Source organism: Phyllobates terribilis, unplaced genomic scaffold (assembly GCF_046119375.1).
Source record: "Phyllobates terribilis strain yellow unplaced genomic scaffold, ASM4611937v1 Scaffold_1__5_contigs__length_1240528914, whole genome shotgun sequence".
In the NCBI taxonomy this organism is placed as follows: Eukaryota; Metazoa; Chordata; class Amphibia; order Anura; family Dendrobatidae; genus Phyllobates; species Phyllobates terribilis.
Genome location: NW_027362761.1, coordinates 185,996,420 through 186,013,339, shown reverse-complemented (window position 1 = coordinate 186,013,339; position 16,920 = coordinate 185,996,420). Strand labels below are relative to the sequence as shown.

The 16,920-nt window shown below is 46.0% G+C and overlaps 1 protein-coding gene across 5 annotated transcripts in view; it reads left to right on the top strand.

The window, feature by feature from the left end:
* TRPM6 (transient receptor potential cation channel subfamily M member 6) overlaps positions 1–16,920 on the top strand; it is a 381,140-nt gene that overhangs the window by 77,094 nt on the left and 287,126 nt on the right. The gene's annotated exons all lie outside the window — the stretch shown is intronic.

Genomic DNA, 16,920 nt, shown 5'->3' with positions numbered 1-16,920 from the left:
TATCCCAACTTACCTCTGACACCTTAAGAATAACTCAATAATGGAAAAAGAGTCAAGACGTAAAGTGTAACAACCCAAGACATATGCAATAAAATACTTATCCAACCTTGTTTCTGTATAGTCTACATTGGAAAACATTCTGAACCCTTTTCGATAATATGTAGCCAGACTCTTAATAACTAAGTTGTCTGAATCCACCACAATCCAGTAGCCGCAGACCAATCCTAGCTACAGTATTGTTATCTGGGTGTTGCCGGTAGGAAAACAGTGCAATAATATAGAATTCAGCTTAGCAAAACTGTGGACAGGTTGAAGACAGACCACCTTTTTTTGACCAGTCCACAAATACCACCGACCACAAGCCGCAAAACCAAACCAACCATGGTGGCATTAGCTGTTTAGGGTAATCAAGAAAACCATGTAATAAAAATAGATTTAAATAACCAAAATCGACTGCAATATTACAAACCACTAGCCTCAAAACCAATACAGCTATAGTGGCACCACTTGTGTATTGCAATTAGAATAACTAGTAACAAATTGTTTTTAAATATATATATTTTTTTAATCAATACAAAATACTGTGTAGGTCGGGTCCTTGGCAAAAGTGGCTCCATCATTAAACTTCCAAAATTGTGCACAAATACGTTCAGCGTTAGCCTCCACCACTAGCCTCTAAAACCTCCAGTCAGCTACAGTGGTGTACAAGAGCTCCTGCAAAAACATCAGCTATTAAACCCCAGGATCCGTCCGTTAGAGGAGATAACTATTAGTTGATCAACCATCCAGTATATATATATATACAGTATTTATATATATAATAGCTTGTAAATGCAACAAACCACTAGTTGCAAACCAAGCTAGCTATTGGCACAACCTGGGTATCTGGGTATTGCAACCTTTAAAAGTGGCAACCTACAATGTATCATCAGAAATTGCAGCCAGAATCTATTCACCAAATTTATTTGAAATGCAAGCAATAAAGCTCCATATCAATAAACTATTTTAGTGAAGGTCTCATCCCAGGTTTCTCCCCTTTAGAGAAGCTCAAACAAAATAAGCTGTGTTAATAATTATTAAAAACAGTATATTAACATAAAGACACTGCTGTGCTCATGAACTGCAAAATCTGTCCCAATTTCTAGTAGCTTTGGTATGGCTATTGCCGATAACTCACCACCAGGAATCTGCTCACAATTAGGTGTGGATACAAATAGAAAACTGAATACCCGCACCACCATTTGTAGGCCCTGCAGGTAAACTGCAAAAATGGGCAGCGCCTGCAAGTAAAAACAAGTAAAAACACAGAGATATGATGGTAGAAGCTTCAGAAATTCCAGCTTTGGGCCCCATATTTACCTGGCCTCTGAGCTTCATATTGCTGTACTTACTGCAACTGCTGGTAGCCCTGAAAATAAATAAATCACATGCTGAGTGTAATATTAAGAACATGTAAACTAAGTCCTTGAATTCACAAAAAATATGGGGTTGCACTCTAGCCATCCTTCAACATGTCTTTGCTTTAGGCCCCCTTCATATGTCCGTTTTTTTGGTCTGTATGTAGTTGGTTTTTTAAGGACTGCACACACACCCATTGTATTCAGTGGTGGTGTGCACATGTCAGGTTTTTCACATGGACCGTTTGTCCGTGTGATAAACCCGCAGACGTCCTTTTTTTTTCCGGCAGCACAGAGGAACACACTAAGAGTAGCATGAGAACCAGAGGCTGTGACCAGTGGTGACGTCATTAAGGTTACCGCAGGTCACAGCCAGCGTTTCTCACACTAACCTCTGTGTTATCCGCCAGCTGTGAACTGTGATGAGCTCCCTAAGGTTACCGCAGCTCACAGCTGGCGGATCACACAGATGGATCAAAAGATGTCTGTGAGATACACTACCGTTCAAAAGTTTGGGGTCACCCAGACAATTTTGTGTTTTCCATGAAAACTCATACTTTTATTTATCAAATGAGTTGCAAAATGAATAGAAAATATAGTCCAGACATTGACAAGGTTAGATATAATGATTTTTATTTGAAAGAATAATTTTCTCCTTCAAACGTTGCTTTCGTCAAAGAATGCTCCCTTTGCAGCAATTCCAGCATTGCAGACCTTTGACATTCTAGCTGTTAATTTGCTGAGGTAATCTTGAGAAATTTCCCCCCATGCTTCCTGAAGCCCCTCCCACAAGTTGGATTGGCTTGATGGGCACTTTTTGCGCACCATACGGTCAAGCTGCTCCCACAACAGCTCAATGGGGTTGAGATCTGATGACTGCGCTGGCCACTCTCTTACAGATAGAATACCAGCCGCCTGCTTCTTCCCTAAATAGTTCATGCATAATTTGGAGGTGTGCTTTGGGCCATTGTCCTGTTGTAGGATGAAATTGGCTCCAATCAAGTGCTGTCCACAGGATAAGGCATGGCATTGCAAAATGGAATGATAGCCTTCCTTATTCAAAATCCCATTCACATTGTACAAATATCCCACTTCACCAGCACCAAAGCAACCCCAGACCATCACATTACCTCCACCATGCATGACAGATGGAGTCAGGCACTCTTCCAGCATCTTTTCAGTTGTTCTGTGTCTCACAAATGTTCTTCTGTGTAATCCAAACAGCTCAAACTTTGATTCGTCTGTCCATAAAACTTTTTTTCAATCTTCCTCTGTCCAATGTTTGTGCTCTTTTCCCCATATTAATCTTTTCCTTTTATTAGCCAGTCTCAGATATGGCTTTTTCTTTGCCACTTTGCCCTGAAGGCCAGCATCCCGGAGTTGCCTCTTCACTGTAGACGTTGACACTGGCGTTGTGTGTACTATTTAATGAAGCTGCCAGTTGAGGAGCTGTGAGGCGTCGATTTCTCAAACTAGAGACTCTAATGTACTTGTCTTGTTGCTCAGTTGTGCAGCGGGGCCTCCCACTTCTCTTTCTACTCTGGTTAGAGCCTGTTTGTGCTCTCCTCTAAAGGTAGTAGTACACACCTTTGTAGGAAATCTTCAGTTTCTTGGAAATTTCTCGCATGGAATAGCCTTCATTTATAAGAACAAGAATAGACTGTCGAATTTTACATGAAAGTTCTCTTTTTCTGGCCATTTTGAGAGTTTCATAGAACAAACAAATGTAATGCTCCAGATTTTCAACTAGCTCAAAGGAAGGTCAATTTTATAGCTTCTCAAATCAGCCAAACCGTTTTCAGCGGGGCTAACATACTTGTGCAAGGGTTTTCTAGGGTTTTCTAAACATCCATTAGTCTTCTTACACCGTTAGCAAACACAATGTACCATTAAAACACTGGAGTGGTGGTTGTTGGAAATGGACCTCTGTACACCTATGTAGATATTGCAATAAAAACAAGACGTTTGCAGCTAGAATAGTCATTTACCACATTACCAATGTATAGAGTGTATTTCTGATTCATTTAATGTTAGCTTCATTGGAAAAAAATGTGCTTTTCTTTAAAAAATAATGACATTTCTAAATGACCCCAAACTTTTGAACGGTAGTGTATATAATTACTGTAGTTTACTGTACATGTATTCAGTTAAAAAAATAAAAAATAAAAAAAAATGGCGTGGGGTCCCCCTTATTTTTAATAACCAGCTGAGAGAAAGCCGTCAGCTGTGAGATAGTTTTATTAGTCTGGAAAGGGCTCAATATCCATGCACCTTCCCAGCCTATTTATATCAGCTCACAGCTGTCTTCTTTGCCTTTACTAGTTATTAAAAAGGGGTACCCCCCCAAAAAAAATGTTGCAGGGTCCCCCCTATTATAATAACCAGCAAAGGCCAAGCAGACAGCTGCAGGCTTGTATTAATAGGCTGGGAAGGTCCATGGATATTGGCCCCTATGCTGCTGTCTGAACTGCTGTAACCTTACTGACGTCACTGCTCACAGCGTGAGAACTTACTACTGTCAGAGAACATTACACCGCTGACCTCAACCCCAAAAACTATTACCCTGATTTCTGTCTGATGGATGCACCATTTCTGGAGTGCCTGAGGGCTGGTTTTATTAGGCTGGAAAGGGGCCAATATCCATGGTCCTTTCCAGCCTATTATAATCAGCATCTAATTGTCTGCTTAGCCTTTGCTGGTAATTAAAAATAGGTGGGGCCCATGACATTTTTTGGGCCCCCTTTTTAATAACCAGTAAAACCAAAGCAGATAGCTGGGTATTGATATTAATAGGCTGGGAAGCTCCATGGATTTTGTACCCTTTTCCAGCATAATAAGACCACCACACAGCTTCCCGGGCACTGTGCTTAGGGCGCGCGCTCCCTCCCTCTTAAAGGGGCCGCGCGCGCCGTCCAATGGCCGGAGGACCACTCCTATTTAAAGCAGCTCCTCCAAAATGGAGGTGCCTGTGCAAGGTTGTTGTTTGTGTGCTAACACTCTCCTCAGCCCTCAGGTCCCAGTGCCCGCCAGTCTGTCAGCAGTGCCCGCCTGCCTGTCTATCAGCCGTGCCCGCCTGCCTGTCTTTCAGCCGTGCCTGCCAGCCTGTCTACCTGCCCTACCCGCCAGCTTGCCTACCCGGATCACCTGTCTGGTCACCTGCTGTGCCCGCCTGGTTGTCTACCCGGATCACCTGTCTGGCTACCTGCCGTGCCCGTCTACTTGCCTACCCGGATTACCCGTCAGGCTACCTGCCGTACTCATCCGCTGTACCTGTCAGCCGCAGCCACCTGACCTATGGGAGTCGCCTGCTCTCACACAAGGTCGGTCCCAGAGTGGCACCTGGTTCACCTGCCCGGTCCCTCCTTGGTTCATGGAGTCGACTAAGCCGCCGTGTGGCCAGGGTCGGCCCGAGGTGGCACTTAGTTACGCCTCTCTGGTCCCTCCTTGCATTCCAGCATAGAGGAATCCGGTGGCTCCCAGGCTCCTTCGCTCTCAGACCTGTAACAAGAGGTCTCTCGCCAGAGAGCCCAACAGGATACTATCCTGTCCTACCTGCGGACAGTCAACTTCCGCCTGGACGTGCTGTCCACCCCGACTGTGTCCGCCTCTAACTGAGCGGCACCCACTCCGGCGGCACCTCAACCCAGTGGCACTGTGACATCTGGCTTTGGACTCCGGCTATCTGCTCCTCCACGTTATGGTGGTGACCCGGCCCTATGTAGGAGCTTCATAAATCAGTGCACGCTGCACTTTGAACTCCTGGCACACCAGTTCACCTCCGACCGGGCCAAAGTGGCATTCATCATGTCTCACCTCACCGGAGAGGCATTGGCGTGGCTTAACCCTCTGTGGGAGAGATGGGATCCTCTGGTGTCCGATCTCCAGGCTTTCCTCGCGGCTTTCCGGAAGGTGTTCGATGAGCCTGGACAAAAATCTTCTACTGCCTCCTCACTTCTTCGACTCCGCCAAGGGAGTCTCTCTGTGGGTCAGTATGCCGTGCATTTCAGAACCCTTGCATCTGAACTTGCCTGGAACAATGAGGCCCTGGTGTCCACCTTTTGGGAGGGCCTTTCCGGACGGATCAAGGATGAGCTAGCCGGTTGTGACATACCTTTCTCCCTGGACGACCTGGTGTCATTAGCTACCCGGATTGACATCCGTTTTCTGGAACGCGCTAAGGAGATGACCCGTGAGAGGAAACCTCTGCGCCTTGCTCCCGTCTTCCAAAGTCCAGTCTCGCAACCTGCACTCCCCCGGGTGTCTTCTCCAGAGCCTATGCAAATTGACCAAGTAAAGATGGTTAAGTCTCGCCAGGAGAACCGTCGTGCTGAGGGGAGTAGCTTCTATTGTGGCAATATAGAGCATCAGATCCGTTCTTGCCTGGTGAGACCGGGAAACTCCCGTGTCTAGGACCGCTCGGAGAGGTCATCCTAGGCAAGAGTTCTTCCTCTCCGCCCTTGACTCTGTCCGTTTCCGTTACCAGTGGTGAGACCCGCTTCTTCGAGACTGCCCATCTGGATTCCGGAGCCGCTGGGAATCTCATCCAACAGGCCGTTGTGGAGCGTTTTCAGATTCCTACCATACGTCTGGCAGGTGGGAATGCTGCACTCAGAGAAGATCTCCTTTTACGTACTGTACGGTCTCTCTCATCCCCTCTTGCTTGGCCTGCCTTGGTTACAGAGACATGAGCCCGTCCTGAATTGGAGCTCGGGTGAGGTGCTCCGTTGAGGTCAGGAATGCCATAAGACCTGTCTGGTTCGGTTCGTCCTGCTCAACCCCCGTCTACTCCTGCTAACCTACCTGACCTTCCAGCATCCTACTGGTCCTACGCGGACGTCTTTGATAAAAATTAGGCAGAGACACTACCACCTCATAGGCCGTATGATTGCCCCATCGACCTAATACCTGGTGCTTCACCTCCTCGCGGGCGAATCTACCCCTTGTTGCTGGCCGAGACCCGTGTCTGAATACATTGAAGAAAATCTTGCTAGGGGATGTATTCATAAATCCACCTCTCCGGCTGGAGCAGGATTCTTCTTTGTCAAAAAGAAAGATTGCTCTGTTCGCCCTTGTATCGACTATAGGGGCCTAAACAATATTACCATCAAGAATAAGTACCCCCTGCCTCTCATCTCGGAGTTGTTTGATCACCTAAAAGGTGCAAGGATCTTCACTAAGCTCAACCTGCGTAGGGCGTACAATCTGGTCCGGATTCGCCAAGGAGATGAGTGGAAGACTGCATTCAACACTCAGGATGGTCACTACGAGTACCATGTGTTGCCCTTCAGTCTCTGTAATGCTCCAGCCGTCTTCCAGGAGTTAGTAAATGATATTTTTTGAGATCTCCTGTATTCCTGCGTGGTGGTGTACCTTGACGATGCCTTGGTGTTCTCCCCTGATTGGCCCTCTCACCGGAGGGATGTCTGTCAGGTCCTGCTGAGGCTCCGGAAGAATCGCCTGTATGCTAAATTCGAGGAATGCCTCTTTGAGCAGACCTCCCTGCCGTTTCTGGGGTATATCATTTCTGAGACCGGACTGCGGATGGATCCTGAGAAGGTGTCTGCTGTCTTAAAGTGGCCCCGACAGGAGGGGTTGAAGGCTATTCAGCGGTTTCTGGGATTCGCTAACTATTACCGCCTCTTCATTCCTCATTTCTCCTCCCGGACAGCTCCCATCTCTGCTCTTACCCGTAAAGGAGCTAATCCCAGGGAGTGGTCTTCTGAGGCAGAGAATGCCTTTATCTCTCTTAAACAAGCCTTCTCCTCTGCTCCTGTGCTACACCGCCCGGAAGGCAATAAACAGTTCTTCCTGGAGGTTGATGCCTCTTCCTCCAGAGCCGGAGTGGTGCTTACCCAGAAATCTTCGTCCGGACGAATGGTGACCTGTGGCTTCTTTTCCAAACTCTTCTCTCCGTCCGAGCACAATTACTCCATAGGAGATCGAGAACTGCTGGCCATCAAATTAGCGCTGGAGGAGTGGCGCTACTTGCTTGAGGGGGCTCAGCACCCGGTGGTCATCTACACTGACTGTAAAAACCTCGCTTATTTGCAGATGGCCCAAAGACTAAACCCATGTCAGGCCAGATGGTCTTTGTTCTTTGCTCGATTCTGCTTCAATCTCCATTACCGCCGGGCAGACAAGAACATTAAAGCCGACGCTTTATCCCGCTCTTTTCTGTCTTCCGACCTGGAGGTGGAGCCTCTACACATCATTGATCCCTCCAGAGTTATGACTGTTGCTCCATTTGACCTGTTGCTCCATTTACCTCCTGGTAAGACCTTTGTCGCGGCTGAGGATCGGAAGAAGGTCTTACTCTGGGGCCATTCGTCCAAACTGGCTGGCCATGCCGGCCAGAAGAAGACACTTCTGCTCATTGCCCTGCACTATTGGTGGCCCACCCTGCGCAAGGATGTTGCGGATTTTGTTGCGGCTTGTTCCTCTTGTGTCCATAACAAGATACCTAGGCACCTTCCAGCCGATCGCCTCCTTCCTCTTCCTGTGCCTCATGCTCCGTGGCAAAACTGGTGGCGAATGGCATCTTGGCAGCTTCACGCTTGATTTTCTTCAATTCATGGGCAGTTATTTTGCACCTTTTTTGTCCAACACGCTTCTTGCGACCCTGTTGTCTATTTGCCATGAAACGCTTGATTGTTCGGTGATCAAGCTTCAAAAGTTTGGAAATTTCAAGACTGCTGCATCCCTCTGCAAGACATCTCACAATTTTGGACTTTTCAGAGCCCGTCAAATCTCTCTGCTCACCCATTTTGCCAAAGGAAAGGAAGTTGCTTAATAATTAAGCACAACTTATATAGGGTGTTGATATCATTAGATTTACTTAATTGGTAGCCTATGAAGCTTGGAGTAGGACAACATGTATAAAAAGTATCATGTCATCAAAATACTCATTTGCCTAATAATTCTGCACACAGTGTATTTCTAAAAAGCTGCCGCATAAGCTCCACGAAGCTTTTTAAATATTTGATAGGTAGGTAAATAGCCAACACCTAAACATCTGTCATTTGTATTCTTCATTCTGTTCCAGTACTTGTCACACTGATGGTGCACACGGATGGCACACAGATGATACACACAGACACATAAGTATGCCATGCGAATGGTGTCACACTGACACACGGACCACACCTTTACTATTTTATTCAATACCGGAATCACCAGGACGTGTGAAGGGTGCCTTAGGTGGGATGCACCTGTATCCCTCAGACACCTTGAATCATGTCCCTGGAACCATGCCATGAAAAGGGTTGGGGGCAAATATGATATATTTACCAGAAGCCCTTCACACCAGGAAAAATACCACAGAAATGTACCAACAAATCAGACTGCTCAATAAATTCAAGGATACTCATATTTTTAGCCAGGAGTTTAACCATTATATTAAATAAAAATATATGCCATCAATAAACCTAATGTAAATGTGGACCCCAGGGGTCCGGTTGCCACAGTGGCATTGCCTCCCTTACAGGGGGTGATGCCATGCCTGGAAGCAAGCAGGGGTCCCCTAATCAGGTTTACCAGCATACAACACTTTCCTGGCTCCAGACCAGAAAGGGGAGCTCCTCCCCTTCAAACTGGAATCTGGAGGCGGGGTTAGTAAGAGTGAATTGAGAGGAGTTGGAGACAGGAGAGCGACGAGGAAGGACCCTGGGAAGGGAGCTGTGTACAAGCTCGCCCCCAGAGGAGAGAAGCGCAAAGGAACCGGACACCGGAGTCCGTGGTTGCGGGGCACTGAAGGCCCAGCAGCTGAATCCAGAGGGCAGGAGACTGCAGGTCTCCTGACCCCACCAGACGCCCGGCGACACAGCAGCACCATAGGGCCCAGCACCACCACGTGGGAACGACACTTAAGGAAGGCCCGAGCTGCCTGCCATACGGGTGAGGAAAAAGACGTTTTACTCAGGGACGAGGGCCGCAGCATAGCTTCAAGCAGCAGGGCCAAAGAGATTAGCGCAGAGGGAAGGCCTACAACTTCACCTGGCGAGGTGGATCCCCAGCTTGCTTCCAGGCCCCCCGGATCTCTACTACCAGCTAGTACCCGTGCCCCGGTCTGCTTAACAAACCACAAGTAAAGATAAGGGGAAACCGCCATTAAGCTGTGGACTGGTCATTATCTGCGCCATCACCTGCATTACACCGCACCAACAACATCTACCTCCACAATTCTACATATACTGCCCTGGAGCTTAGCTCTGCCTGTGGAGAACTCTGCTGCGTCACCATCAGCTCCAGAGGATCTGCACCACAGCGGCGGCCCCATATAGCCGCATACCACAGGTGGCGTCACGAACATTATCTCTAAAAACTTTATTCCCCTTTTACTTTCCCCTTTAATTGACCGCCCTGGGTCACGGACCGGGTCACTGCCACCGTGACATCCCCAGCACCGACCGGCCCGGTTACCGAGTACCCCACGGCCCATAACTAACTGAAAAATCATATTATCAATGGAGTGGGGCCTGAAAGGTTCCAGGAGCCAAAAACAGGGTCAACCCATAATAACACAAATGGGGGTAATACACAGGGAGCTGCTATGAGTGACCGTCACTGACTGTAGGAAGACCTGTCCTACATGGGAGCATCTAATGATGTGCAGGGAAATATTTAATAGCTTTTTCAGCCAAATGCACAATTTGTACCTATGGAGCTTAATCACCAACTATGACCTTACAGATCACATAGGTCATCATAGTTAGTAGTGGGAGCTGCTGCAGGACAATGTCGGAGTCAGGATTCAGTCTAGTAATAATGCTCCTGGCTACTCACTACATAGTATTACGTACCATGCACAGGTCCTGTATTAGGTAAATTTGATGAATGAGCGGAGACCCGGGTACATAATAAAAAAAAGATATCTACATACTGGGCAGGTGGCGCAAGTACTACAGCTAACTGACAGCTCTCAGCAATAACCTGAGCTGTGTCCCTCCACTAGACATAATACATGATCGAGCTAATATATGCATGTTACTACATACGGAACACTGAACAACCAAAATGTCAGCTTTTTGAATATGGTTATATTAAAAATTCTCTTCCCATTTGTCCTGTCTTGTTTGTGGGACTATTCTGGAAAACTAGGGACAGTAGGCAGTGTCATATACTGTATGTATACATTTATATATGTGACCAGACACTATAGGTCTATGATATTACCAGCTTCTAAAGGCTTCAGCAAGCTGTGGATAATCATAGATATAATCTCACAGATCCCTTGTATCCACATACAGACTCAGGTAACTACCCTAATCACCTACACACAGCAACATATGTACAGTATACAGCACTGGTAACATGGTGGTCTTATACCAGAAAGATCAGTATACAGCACTGATAACCTGGTATCTGATACCTGAAAGATCAGTATACAGCACTGATAACCTGGTATCTGATACCTGAAAGATCAGTATACAGCACTGATAACATGGTGGTCTGATACCAGAAAGATCAGTATACAGCACTGATAACATGGTGGTCTGATAGTAGAAAGATCAGTGTACAGCATGTAGGCTATATAGGGAGACTAATGACCTGCACACTGCAGCATCAGTATACAGCACTGATAACATGGTGGTCTTATACCAGAAAGATAAGTATACAGCACGATAACATGCTATCTGATATCAGAAATATCATTATACAGCATTATCGGTATACAGCATGTAGGCTATATACATGGAGGGGGACTAATAACCTTTATGCAGGAGGCTAGACATGAGGAGTAATGAGATCAGTATATTATCCATACTGGTCCATCATCTATATGACATGCCCCTGCCCCCAACTGCTCCTCTCCCATCAGTGTCTGTACTACTTGTGTCCTCCCTGCTACTCCATCTTGAGTAGAGTAAAATAAATGTCCTTGTTCTGCTCCTCCTGTCACACACTCACTACAATCACCATCACACTAGGACTATAAGGCTATGTGAGCACGTTCAGGATTTGAAGCAGAAATTTCTGCATTTCTGCATCTCCTTGGCAGAAAAACGCTCTGAAAAAACGTGCGGTTTTGCCGCGTTTTTTGAAGCGTTTTTGTACATCAATGAATGCTTTTTGAAGCTAAATAAAGTTATTTTGGTGGTACATTGCTTTAACCCTTGGATTACTGTCAGAACTGGTGTGAGTATATTGGTTAATTTAAATGATTAAAGAATGTGTCTTTTGTATTTCAAATAAAGTGTTTACTCTGTGTCTGTGTGTTTATTTAACACTTTACTTTACTTTAATTAGGTTTGGTGATGAAAGGGTCTGATTGACACCTTGTCATCACCAAACAAAAGAGCTATGTGTCAGCTTAATCTCATTCACCCAATCTTCATTAGCATTTCCATTCATGTAATTTCTGGGACAGCTGTGAGCTGCTATTTTTAGCCTAGGAAGGTGCCGTTAGGCAAACATGGTCCCTGGCTATAATTAACAGCTCACAGCTGTTTCTTTAGCCTCTACATCCCCACGAACAGCAACAAGCAGCGCCCTGGACGTAGCATATTTTTGCGGTACGCGGTGTTCTAATGCCACACTTTTGTTGTCGGTACATGTGAATCCACCACATATAATGACACTTCAATTGGTCAAAATCTGCAGTGGAGACTGGCGTGTCCACTACGCATGCATCAGAGGCTTCGAATCACCCGTGGACACTGACATGCGGCACGTCTGTCAGGACCACAGCATGTCAAATTCCATTGCAGAGTCGCTAGTCCCCGCAACAGAAATTTGACCACTAGAAATTATAGAATGCGATAAATCCGCATGGTTCAGTGAACACATGTGGATTTAATTGCGTTAAATAGAATGCAGCACTTTGGACGCAGCAAAAATATGCGTCCCAAGTGCTGCTACGTCCAGATCGTGGACACAGAGCCTAAAATGAAAAAAAAAAAAATTAAAGTATTTTAATGAAATAAAAAACACACGGTTTAAATATTTTTTTTTATTATACTCTCAGTCCCCGAATTCCTTGATCTTCTGAAAAAAGTAAAGTAAAAAACAACCATATCCCTCACCTGTCCGCCGTCACAACGTAGTCCAAGATTACCACCGGCTTGATTGTCCCTCGGCGATCCGGGTCACTTTTACAGCAGTGACATCAGCAATCACTGATGTCACTGCTGTAGAAGGCGGCAATGTACACTGACGGGTGTAAAATCACTCCTGTCAGTGTACATGCTGCTGGAGGAGTGAGGTCACTGGGGTTCATCAGCTGAAGATCAGCTGATCAGCCCCGGTGACCTCAGCACCAGTACTGGTGGGAACATTTTTCAGAATTTTTATTTTTTTACTTTTGCTTTCTTTTTTTTACCGCGCGCAGTCCCGGCTCGGCTGAGGAGACTACTGCTCCCCTCAGCCGCGCCGCTCTCGCTGTTATCAGCGGAAGTGGCAGTTGGATGAGGGGAGTAGTAGTCCCCCCAGCCGACCGAGGTACCACTCGCAGTGTTCCCGCAGTGTTTCACCGCCCATTGACTTTAATTGAAACGCAGCAAATCCGCAGGTATAAATATTATACCTGCGGATTTGCTGCGGTTCAATTAAAGTCAACGGGCGGGAAACGCTGCATATAAAGAACATGCTGCGTTTTTTTCAACAATGAGAATCCTGAGCTGAAATTTCCGCATCATGTGCACAGCACATCAGGATTGCCACTGCAAAAGCTGGCAGACCGAATACCAAGCGTTTTCGCTGTGTTTCCACGAAAACGCATCAAAAACGCTACGTGTTCACTTAACCTAAGAAGCTGCAGACATCACATGTGGGACATAATACCATCACTATATAAGATGTCAGCCATGCCTGCACTGTCAATACAGGAGCAATGTGTGAGGCTGTTACATAAGGTGGAGGAGCATAATGTCTGAGGTAAAACTTCTACACTACACTAGTACAGAAGTGAATGATGGAGAAGCACACCATGTCTGAAGTAAAACTTTCCTCTGCATGTGATGTAGATGACACTACACTAGTACATGAGGTTGTCACGCCAGGTGTGATTGCAACACAGAGAGTCACGTCAGGTGTGAGTGCAACACAGAGGGGAACGGGAGCCCAGACACTATGGAAAGGGGGAAGAGGTGACCTCCTAATCTGGACTAGCATCACCCTGTCTCCCCCTAACGTCCCTATACTGCCTCCGCAGCTGTCGCCGATCACGTGCCTCGCCCCCACTATCCCTGGCGTAAGGCTATAGCTGGGGGTGGAAGGAGATGAGCACTAGTCAACCTCCGCTAGCACTCTAAAGACAAAAGGGGAAGACAACACAGGGGAATAACAACTCAGCTTTAGAAGAACTCCAACACACGGCTTCAAGAATCCAGAGAGGACGTGATGCTGCTTCAGCCAAGTTCCAAGTAGAAATGAGAATAACTGGCGACGCCCACCTAGACACACCAGGTATATATACACCCAGACTAAAGGGAGGTAGTCGCTGGGTCCTAAACACAGCCTCCTATCTAGGCAGCTGTCTGCATTGCCAAACGTGGACATCTGCAAACCATTGCAGGGCGACTGTCTGTCACCTCTGACATACCCGTGCCAGAGGTAGATAATGGAGAAGCACACCATGTCTGAAGTAAAACTTTCCTCTGCATGTGAGGTAGATGACACTACACTAGTACATGAGGTAGATAATGGAGGAGCACAATGTCCGAGGTAAAACTTTCCTCTGTATGTGAGGTAGATGACACTACACTAGTACATGAGGTAGATAATGGAGGAGCACAATGTCTGAGGTAAAACTTTCCTCTGTATGTGAGGTAGATGACACTACACTAGTACATGAGGTAGATAATGGAGGAGCACAATGTCTGAGGTAAAACTTTCCTCTGTATGTGAGGTAGATGACACTACACTAGTACATGAGGTAGATAATGGAGGAGCTCAATGTCTGAGGTAAAACTTTCCTCTGTATGTGAGGTAGATGACACTACACTAGTACATGAGGTAGATAATGGAGGAGCACAATGTCTGAGGTAAAACTTTCCTCTGTATGTGAGGTAGATGACACTACACTAGTACATGAGGTAGATAATGGAGGAGCCCAATGTCTGAGGTAAAACTTTCCTCTGTGTGTGAGGTAGATGACACTACACTAGTACATGAGGTAGATAATGGAGGAGCCCAATGTCTGAGGTAAAACTTTCCTCTGTGTGTGAGGTAGATGACACTACACTAGTACATGAGGTAGATAATGGAGGAGCCCAATGTCTGACTGAGACTTTCCTCTGTATGTGAGGTAGATGAAACTACACTATTACATGAGGTAGATAATGGAGGAGCCCAATGTCTGTATGTGATGTAGATGACACTACATTAGTACATGATGTGAGAAGTGAAATTGCCCAGTTCTGTGAGGTGATAAACCCTGTCTTATACTCCCTGAGGCTGTAGACATGATTCTGCCATCTCCTCTGGTAGGAGAAAGAGGAACAGACAGTGAGTCAGGAAGTTATATTTTTTTTCATTAACTCCTCCATCCCAAAAGTAATAAGAAGCCAGGCACACAAATGGACTCCTGATAGTATTAGGCTGGGTGTTTCCCTTTTTACAATCAGTATCAATATAGATAATAAAACTCCCGGATTTGACAGTCCTCCCTTCCTACAATCATGCATCCCCTTCTGCTAGATTTGTTGCTCATGACTGTCCAGCCATCTAAATGCATCTTTTGAGGATTCAAAAAATGTTGTAATGCCAAGGACAACCACCCTCAGCTTGGGTAGATTATCGAGTATTGCAGACCCAGTGTCCTCATCCTCCTCTTTATGTCCAGAAACTGGGACCTTTTGCACTTGACCTCCACTGAGAAGTCTGGGAAAAAAGGAGATTTTCTGTCCCCCCAACTTGATATCGCGGTCCTTGTAGTGCAGGATTTTGATTAGAATAGGCCTAGGGGGTCTGCCCACTGGGCCCGGTCTTGGTCTTGTGGCGACCCTGTGAGCTGTCTCCACAGCAAACAAAGGAGTACGGGTATCTTTACCAAAGGTATCCAGTAACCATTTTTCAAATAAAATCATCTGGGTCATTCCCCTGAGCCTTTTCAGGAACCTCTACCAGTCTGATATTTATTCCGACTGTTTTCCAAGTCATCAGCCTTGGCAATCAGATCTGCGACTTCTTGAGTGTGACTCTGTATATCTCTGCGGACTGGCATGAGAGCGTTCTCTAACTCACTAACTCTGCTTTCCACTGCTGTGGTGCTTTCCGCCCCTTTCTGCACATCGTGGTGTATTATAGAAATAGGTTCCTGTATATGGCCGACTTGACGAATTAGAGTATTGAGAGTAAAGTTGCATTTATTAACTGCATTAAGGAGGATACAGCTTTTCCATTTAGGAGCTGCGGTAGAACTATTATGCTTTTGGGGGCTTACCCTTAGCTCAGGGGTTCAGACTACTACTTTTCCTCAATGGATAATACAATAAAGTGGGACCCTTCACCAGGTGTTCCCTTCATCCCCTGTATAGCAGACACTGACCTCTTGAGTGGGGTACTAGAGGAAGGAGGCCTGTGGGCAAACTGCTCCAGGCGCGCTGCCACATCTCGTGTCACATCTCTCTGCCTGCCAGCATTGCAGGCACCATCAACGATTTCTGCTGGCACCGCGTCACCATCTTTCCCCTGCTTCTAGGAGCATATCATGCCGCAGCCTAGAGATCAGCTCCCGGACGTCCAGGGACCTTAAAATAGGGGATGAGTGAATTATTGGTCCGTTCCTCTGCCTGTAAATGATGAGTGCTGCGGGAGCTCGGGGAAGGCACATCCTTCTACATCGCTCAGCCACTTCCCTCCAGGTCAACAGCGTTTTTAAACGCACAGTAGGCAGGAGTTTTCATGAAATCACATCCACTTTGCTTTGACAGATTGGCTGTGTTCACACATGGCATAAATGCTGTGTTTTTTTCTGCTGCTTTTTTTTCAAAGAAATTCTACAGTTTAACTGTCCAAGAAAATCGAATGTGATTCCATAAAAACTGCTACCCCCTGTACGTCTAAAGGCGCTGCTGACCTGTGCGATTTTACTGCTCTTTTTTCTCTATATGCCTCTATGGGGAGCCTGAAGAAAACGCATGTAAAAAAAACGCAGTTGTTTTTTAACTGCAGAATCAAAGCTTTTCTGTATTTTTAAAGAGAAAGAAACAATAAAAAACAGTGCTCCATATCTTCCCCCCCTAAAACAAAACAAATAAGGGGTAAATTTCACAAAAATATTCAGCATACTAGAGAAGATTGTTATTGCGTAGTTTGGTATGGATATCTGCAGAAAATGTACAGATAAAGAGCAGCAGAAAAATGTAGCTTTTACCCTATGTGTGAACATGGCTTTACAGACACAAAAAAGTACATTTAGTGAAGCTTAGGTAAAAATAAAAAAGTTATTGCTGCTACAACTATGAATGAATGAACACAAAAATAAATCCAAAACCATCCCAGAAGTAGCTGAACAGTCCCTGATTTGAGTCTACACCATGCTTACCTGGGTGGTCCGCTGAATGTCACTCATTGCCAACCTCTG